Source organism: Diadema setosum, chromosome 19 (assembly GCF_964275005.1).
Source record: "Diadema setosum chromosome 19, eeDiaSeto1, whole genome shotgun sequence".
Taxonomy (NCBI): domain Eukaryota; kingdom Metazoa; phylum Echinodermata; class Echinoidea; order Diadematoida; family Diadematidae; genus Diadema; species Diadema setosum.
In genome coordinates, this window is record NC_092703.1 from 16780776 (window position 1) to 16789688 (window position 8913).

An 8913-nucleotide genomic window follows, 5' to 3' on the forward strand; every position below is an offset into this window, starting at 1 on the left:
TTGGTATGGTTGTGTAACAGAGTTTGCTGAAATGTCACAATTTTTGTGATGTCACACTCTTTCACTCTCAATGTGAAAAGCCCTTTCCAATTACATAATTTGGCTTGAAGTTCAGTATTAAGTTTTAGGTTTTGAGTGAGGGTTTACCAAACTTTTGCTGTCAAACCATGCTGAATAGGAATACAACTTACATCTGCAAAGCAACACAATCACATACGTAACAAGCCCAGCAACATGCAGGAATATGTTGCTGCCACACAACATTTATCCATTTCTGGTGTTGAATAAATCCAACAGTAACCCACGTGTCAGAGTGGATGTATATAGAACTGCAGATTTGATCTGCCGCAAAGTGTTTCATATTCTCTCATCAAGGCAACTCAGTGCAGATCTACCAGAGTACTGTAAAAGTGGATATTTTTGTGCGACTTAATTTTCACGCCCAGCCCAGCAATAAGAGTTTTGCATGTTTTTAATTCCGCGGAATCAAGACATCAACTACTGAAACATATGGCAAGCAAAAGTATTTGCGTGCTTTCATTTTCGTGCTAGTTTCTGGTTGCGCGAAATGCGCAAAAATTTCAACACCGCAAAAATTTCCACTTCTACAGTAGCTCTGGTCTGCCTGTAAATTATGAAAGTGGGATCACACATACTCTGTGGAGTTTTCGTTTGGCAGATGTTTTACCTGTACGCCTTCAACCAGATCAAATGTCCCAGTTTTCTTACCTTTTATTGTTTACTTTTCACAGATCAAAACTTGGCATCTCAAGTGATGTAGTCATGTAATTTCATTTTTGTTGACTTACTTCGGCGTGTTTGAGCTTGTCCTATCAGAGAGAATCTATTATATGATTGACCTTGAATTTTTCTATGCCTGGTAACAATACAGCTCTCAACATATGAAACACAATGTGGTCCAAAGGTGGAGTGAGATATGTTGGCACAGTTTTGTTGTACATGATGTAGAATCTGTAGATTTCAACACATTTCATGCATTCTGGGCCTTATTTCATATAAAAAAAAAAAAAAAAAACTTAACATGATAGCAACTCTTGATGGAATGGCAATTGCCATGGTAACGACAAGAATCCAACTTCCCGATTGGCTGCTGCTATTGGAAGTTGCCATTCCAGCAAAAGTTGCTATCATATCACAACATCTTTTATAAAATGGGGCCCTGGGTTTTCCATCAGTGTTGCTTTTCTTTCTAGCCTTTTCTTTTTTTAGCAGAGGACTTCACAGACAAATCAATGGCACACCATCAGCTCAGTTGATTTATTGAATAGAGTGAAATTAGATGAACAGAATAGCACAAGTTCATCAAGATCTGACATAGAATGGGAAAGTTATAGAATTGTGCCATTCATTCACTTGATAGTAATTGTTGACTGCAACCACGCTTTGATCAAGAAAAGGGATGTAGTTTAAAGGATAGTAGGAATTGGCTTGATGGGAAAATGTGTAAAAGAATTATTTTTATCATACTTACCGTTCAATATTGAATTTGCAGAATGTCAAATAACTTTGCGCTTCTGAACCGTGATTAGAGTTGATGTGAGGAGAAAGTGGTCCTTGGAGTTAACTTTTGATATTATTTGCACTTTCCTGTGTGTAGATAACACAGCACAACTGATTCCTGTGTATGAAATTTGTACATATTCTATTATGTAATGAGTGAAAAAGGCAAATTAAAGATGGAAATTAGTGAATGAGAGAGAGGGGGGAGTGTAGAGTTTGTGAATCCAAAGACAGGAGAGTGGGATGATGAGTGAGTTGATGACTTGACGTGGACATGTTTTTGTGTGGAAAGTTTGTTGAAAAGTGTACACTTCCAGAGTGAATTAGTGAATTAACATTCAAGGAGAAGTTGTAGAAAAGCATGGGAAATTTCTTGGAGAAGTGGATGGAAAGAATACATGTAATTGATGGAAAGCTGAGTCCATCTTGCATTGCTATGGCAACACAAGAAGTGGCTGGAGGTGAAATGATGTTCACAAGGAATTTATGAAGAATGAGTGGTCGCTAAAGAGTGGACAGGAGTGGTTGGTCATAAAAACATTCTTGGAGTTAAACCTTGAGTGGATATGGTCAGAGTTCAAAAGCAAGCCAGTGAGGATGGCCAAAACCAAGTCTAGAGTGACTAGAGAGAAAAATGAAAGTGTTAGTGATAGTGATGCTACTACCCTACAGCTCTATCGAAATGACTCTGAAGTTGGGGAAAGTGTAATTCTAAATATGTCCTGAAGCAGATTGTTTAGACTTGTCTTTAAAATAATGTCTAGTATGACCCAATTCTATGTCCCTTTTAAAATAATGTCTAGTACAACTATAACCCAATTCCCAGTCCCTATCATATGCTAAAAAACAGGTCAAGTAAACACTCCGCAAATTGTGCTAAACAGTGTTCTACACAAACAGAGAAAGTTGCTCTCAGTGGTCAGGTCATGTTCAAGATCTCAACCTGTTTCTTTCCATGAATGAACCAATATATCAATATCAGTGTTTCCCACCAACAACACAACAGCCCAAAATTGTAAACGTCGGCCTGTGTGAGCCAGCACATTGTATATATGTACTTGTGGGCTGTTGTATCCTTTAGGTAAATTGCAAACGCACCAGCAAAGAGTACATAGATGAAACAGGCTTATGTGAGGCCATTTATAATGATGACATTGATGGCCTTCCTTCTCCTTACATGGGAAAGAAGCAGGATGCTTTTATTGAGTGCCGGAGCAGGAAATTTAAGTGCTGGCGTCTCTCTCACTCTCTATGATGAAAGTGATATAAAAAGAGCAGATCAGTGAATACAACATAAATTTGCAGCATTTGACCATGTAACAAAGAACTTGAAGAACATTTGAATGAAAGTGAAACTTCTTTCATATATCGTATATCATTACCACCTACGCAAACCTCAATGGTTATTCAGTCATGACCCTGATTTCCGAATATGCCTTTGTTTCTTGTACTCTCGAAAGACCATGTTTATTTTTAATAGCTTGTATGAGTACATGGACAATTTTTATTGACAAGAAATGAAAGAGGAAGACGTCACATTTTTCACATCATGATTATGGCTTGGTCAATGACAGTATTCTTCTTTCAGGAAATGTTGAAATCAAGGAGATTATAATTTCAAAAAATAAAAAGAAGAACTTCAGATAACATTACATAATTGCTGATAATTAGTATATAGTGTCCTTATGATGCCATGTTGCTTGTTAATGTTCATATTATACTAAAATTGTCATAAATTTTGCGTTTTTTTTTTCTTCTTCATTGATATCTGTATTTGACTTCTGTACTGTTTCCATTATTGCATCCATTTCAAAAGTGATTTTTGTGAGTTACTCTGAAATGGAAACAACGAGTGCAGTAGTTTTATGATGTGGATTGGATCATCAAGTGTGCAGTGTGATTAATTCCTATGGCTTTGTGTTTGTTTCAATTCACATGCAGATCTCCTCACACAGCCAACATCCATCTCTGAAGGAAGTCAAGCATGCTAAAATCATTTGAGTCTACAGCTATAGTCTAAGGGTCCACACATCATAGTATCACGTCATGGAAAAGTTTTACTCACAAGAAAAAAAAAACCCAAACATTGAACTGATGTAAGGACTGACTTTGTAAACTTTCTGCTATCCATTTTTCTGTGTGGAGGGATGGAGAGAGAGTATAAGAGAGTTATATTTTTCATAATTGTACATTTATTTTATTTTTCTCCACATCGCTGTTTCATTATAGGTTGTTTTGAAAAGGAAAACCTCTTCCATTTGTAGTGACTGTTCTTCAAGAAAACATATTAATAATACCTCTGTGGTCAATACTCTGACTTGGATTCACTGCTGAATGAAGGGGAAAAATGTTTTGAACCTATTTCACATATTCATCCGACTTTTCAAATCACCTTACATTTCTACAAGATTTGTTAGAGTAACAAGTGCAGTCAGAGATCACTACGTAAGCATTAAATGCGGCACAAATCTTCTCCAATCCTCTTCATCAGGTTTAGGGAGTTGTTTCAAAGTTAAAGTCACAACACCAGTCATTCAAGTCACGTCCATCTTAATGCTGGAAGTTACTGGTATTAAATTTGCAGCAGTATTCAATTTTGTACCATGTCTCAGCTATACCCAATGAAAATTCATTTGTCAGCAAGTAAATTCCATGTGATATGAAAAGACAAAGATATGCAACCGCTTGACATGAAAATGAGTACAGTTGTATCCCATCTCGTGTAAACGACTGGATTTTTCTCTTTGTCTACAAACTTGTGAAGTGGTATTCAGTGTCAACATCATTGCCACCTTGTTTAATCCCACATTTCGTGGGAAGTACAATAGGTTCTGTTATGTACATAGAGTTAGTCCCGTACCAATTTTTTCAGCTTTTTACACTCGCCAATTAGTCCCGTACTATCTCTTGTCCGGGGCTAAGGAGAAAACTGACCTTTTTACACTCGTATTTCTTAGCCCAGGACTTTCCAAACCACATGAATATTCATTATTACGCTGTGTACTGTACACGTACACGCACGCACCGGCAGCACTTGATTACCTCGTTTCTGATTGGTCATTGAGGGTCGGACTTCGTCTCCGTCGCTTAGCCCAGGATTATTTTTTCGTTCTGTTTACACTCACTTGCTTGGCACCGCAATTGCGGTGCTAGCACCGCAATTGCGGTGCTAACCCCTGCTATTTTGCAGGGCCAGATAGTACCGTACTATCGGTGGGGCTAGCCCACTTTGGCAAAAACGAGTGTAAACAGAAAGTGGGCTAAGGATAGTCCCGTACCAACGGTGGGGCTAAGGCCCCCCCTTAGCCCCACCGTTGGTCCGGGGCTAAGCAAAATTTTACAAGTGTAAAAAGCCCTTAAGTCTCAATATTTTATTTGTACATGACGTGTGTGAAGGTGACGTATGTGCAGTATTGTTTTGATGGGATATTGATTTCTTCATATAAGGCAGCTGCCGCAGACAAGATATGTAGAACAAAATGGAAGAAAATGATCTGGAAGAAAAGTATAAATGGGTGCTTTATTTCTTGAGAAAAACTGCATGTTGTTAACCTGTTTGAATTGTCGATTCTGTTTTAGAAACATCTGTGGATACATTTGGTAACTAGGGGAAACAAAGTACCATGAAGTAAGACAACAACAAAAGCTGTAATTCTAAAATGTGTAGCCTTAATGCTAGGAATATGCTTCCGTCTTCCCTAATGGTATAATTCTGTAACCTTTCAGATATAAAAACCTCTTGTTCTCTTTGTTTTCAGTAAGTATATAAGAAACAACTGCATAATATGTGGTGCAAGGCTTGATATAAATCAGCAAATACAGTCTTTTTTCTTGATGTGATCAAAAGTTTGGTTGAAGTGCTTCATTTCTCTATGACTCATTTTGTGAGTCTTGAGGTAAATGTGAAAATTTGTTATATATTCAGATCATAATGAATAGACAGAGAATTATGTGCATTTTTTTTTTTTTTGCCAGAAGTGTTGCTGAGATCTATCTGTAGAAAAGTACATTGTGTATGGTATGTATTGGTAAAATGGGCTAGAAGTGGTCATGCCATAAATGGTGTTTGAAATTGGTGTCTCTGATGTACATATGGAACATATATGCTGTGTTTTCTATATTACCTGATAGTGTACAAGATATTAGAGGCACATCTGTATTGTCAATTTGCTTCATGTGGAAAGGGAGATAGAGTGTGTTGTATGTGGTCTGTACATCGTACAAGAAAGTGCTCATTTTTTACTTCCATGGTGTATTATAAATGTTTTATATAAGATACATTAATGATTGTCTCTTGTTAAAGTTAAATGCCTTTAAACTTATGACAATCTTGCAACTTGGGGTAGTGGTTTACAAGTTTTGAAGTTTATCAATGAATATTATACTTAATGAGTTCATGCAGTTTATCCCGGTACGCTAAATGTGTATTAAAGGCAAACAGTGTTGTAAAGGAGAAAATACAAATGCAAAGCTGACATGGCTGAAATCATGTGTTTAAAAACTTTTCTATGAGTTTGGCATAATTTGGACAGGACTCTGTGACAGTTTGATTGTGACAAGGTATAATGTATCTGTATTTGGTAGCTGCACTGCAAATATACATATTGTAAGTGCCAAATAATCAATCATATATTAAACATGCATTTCCATCCAGGCAAGTGACAGATGAATAAAATTCGTACTTGTCTTTTCAGCAAATACATTGTACCAGCAGACTCTCATGGGGAAACACATGTAACAGAGCAAACTTACCTTTGAGTTTACCCCCAATGTGTTGATGTAACATTTGCGAGAGGAGAAATTACATCTAGGAGACCCCAGTAAATTAATACATGAGAGGTGAGTGAAAAAGGCAGTAATAGTATCCTGTAGATTTTACCAGAGGCTCCTCTAAAGAGTCTCAACTCTTGATGGTTGCCCTGTGGGACCCAAGTTTGATCTCTTTCTGTGAATTCTTATGATAGAGTATCCTTCAGGAACTTAAAACAGTCATCACCGTTGCTTGACCAGCATGACACATGCCAAAAAATACATCCTCACTTTGTTTATGCAAAAGAGGAAATGTTATCTTTTAATCTCAGATTTGTAAGGTGTCAAGTTCATCTGGTACATACACAGTGGAGTGACATTCCAAGAATATGCGTACAGATATCTTTACATCAGTGACAGTATGGGGACCAAGATCACTGTTGAAAACTTGCTATCACCCTGCAAGATGATTCTGATGATTATAGCTTTCTTCACATACTAATATCTGATGTCACTCAGAATGTTTCGTGGCCTGTTCCATTTTGTTTATTCTACATGCCGTGCAGTTTCAGCATGAAGCACTTTCTTCCAGAAGAGTTTACAGGAAGGATGGCTTTATATTACAAAGAGAGGATTCAGTTTTGTCGCTGGTTCAAGTGTGTCCATAAAATGGACATATAAACTTCAGCAAAATGAGGAAAATACAATCATATATTGCATCATGATATCTTGGGTGAAACTTATTATGTTTACTGGTGGTGTGATACCTTCATATTAAACAGCTGTGAAACTTAGTCTTAAAGGCCAACTGTTGTCCTTCTTTTTGCACTATTTTTTTTATCTTTACAATCAAACACTAGTTCAGGGTTTATCAAGAAACCCTGCATTTTGGAGAAAATAACAGTCAGAACAAACATCCAAAATACATGATCACATATGATTTTTTTTCTTTCTTTTTGAATGCACCAACTAGTTTGTAAACCCTGTGTTCCTTGTTTGGTCAGTTTGGTGCAAGTTCCTGAAAACTGTCATATGAAATAGATGGTGGTAAATGTATTCACATGACCACTGTGTAATCACAATTGTTGAACTTGAAATGTTGATATCAGACATTGATGGCAATAAAAGTCTGGTTATGTCCTGTATTCATAAGTGGATGCTGTCTTTCGTATCTGGTTGCTGTCGTGTGATTTACCCAGCTTTAAAGGGGATGGCTAGTAACTGATCAGTGGGAATCAGTGGGAATGCTGGGGGATGATTGTTCCAATCGTTGTGGGATTCATTTAAGAGTACATTATATATCTATTGTTGTGTGAAAATTATTAGCTTCAGAATGGTCTCATATTCAAGTAATGTGCAGTTCAATGTTTCCAGGTTTTCCAGGTGATCAGTTACTAGCCATCCCCTAGATGTTAGTCGACCAATCGCCTGTCAGAGTAGCCATAATTTTGATTAATTAATTGTTTGATTGATTGATTGATTGATTGATTGATTGATTGATTGATTGATTGATTGATTATTCTCTATTTGTATTAAGTGAACCCACCAAGTCCTCAGGTAATTTTGATGCAAAAAGAATCACCTTTTGAATATCATAATTGGATTTGTACCATTCATTTATACCCTGGAGTTTCACTGCATGTCTCATATTGGCAAAAGATTACAGAGAACTGGCTTCATTGATTAAATCTCCACAAACTCTGAAAGAAATTAGAAAAAAACAGTCATTGAAGGAGACACACACACACACACACACACACATACACACATACACACACACAAGAACTTTTATCTTCTAAAACTGGTCAATGAATGTGTGGAAATGAATTTAGCATTTAAGAGGTTCTTTTTTTTTTTTCTAATTCTGCAAAAGAAACAGCCCATGATGTATGAATGACAAAGAGCCCAAATAAAAGAGAAATTATAACACTATACTATGAAATACTAAAGCCATGCATTAATAGAATGACATTGAAGAGATAAAGCAGGCAACTGCAGATTTTTGTTTTCTTGGACATGGTGAGTTAATGAAACTGATGCAGGACCAGCTGGAAAAGCAGTGTTGATACAGATTAGAGGTCACCCAGGACAAATAAAACCATAATGGCTGCTACTTGTAACGATAATCATCATTATCATCATAATCATCATTGTCATTGCTGCCATTCATGATGGAGGTGATAATTAAACTTATGAAGATGACAGGTGAGGCCCCCAAAAAAGGGAAGTATTAGTTTTAAGTAACTGAGTACTGAGTATGCCATCCTGTGAAAACATGAATAAAATCACCAATCACAGCCCCTTGCTCCAACACAAATGGAATGACCATTATATTTTGCACTCGCGCATCTACATACAGACTTAGATACAAACACGAACAAACATGCATGTGCACAGAGGCTAATGTCTAAATTTGTGGTCAAAAGTGAGAATAGAGAATCTATACATTTTGTTGTTGTTGCAGTATGGTGTTTAGGAACGTATTACATGTATTACAAATTTATCTCAGAATGATGTCATAAAGATGGGGTTTCATTCTAGAGTTATCTGCAGCAATTGATATTTTGTGTTACACAGCAAATGAGTATCACATATTCACTCAAGTGTACAGTCACATTACAAAGCGCTGTGAGTGTTGGCTTC

General features: G+C 36.8%; 1 protein-coding gene across 1 annotated transcript in view; it reads left to right on the top strand.

The window, feature by feature from the left end:
• LOC140243072 (2-oxoisovalerate dehydrogenase subunit beta, mitochondrial-like) overlaps positions 1-4635 on the top strand; it is a 71510-nt gene extending 66875 nt beyond the window's left edge. Inside the window, exon 11 of the mRNA XM_072322808.1 lies at positions 3463-4635. The gene's annotated coding sequence lies outside the window, so the exon portion shown is untranslated. The remainder of the gene's footprint in view (positions 1-3462) is intronic.
• The last annotated feature ends 4278 nt before the right edge of the window (positions 4636-8913 follow it).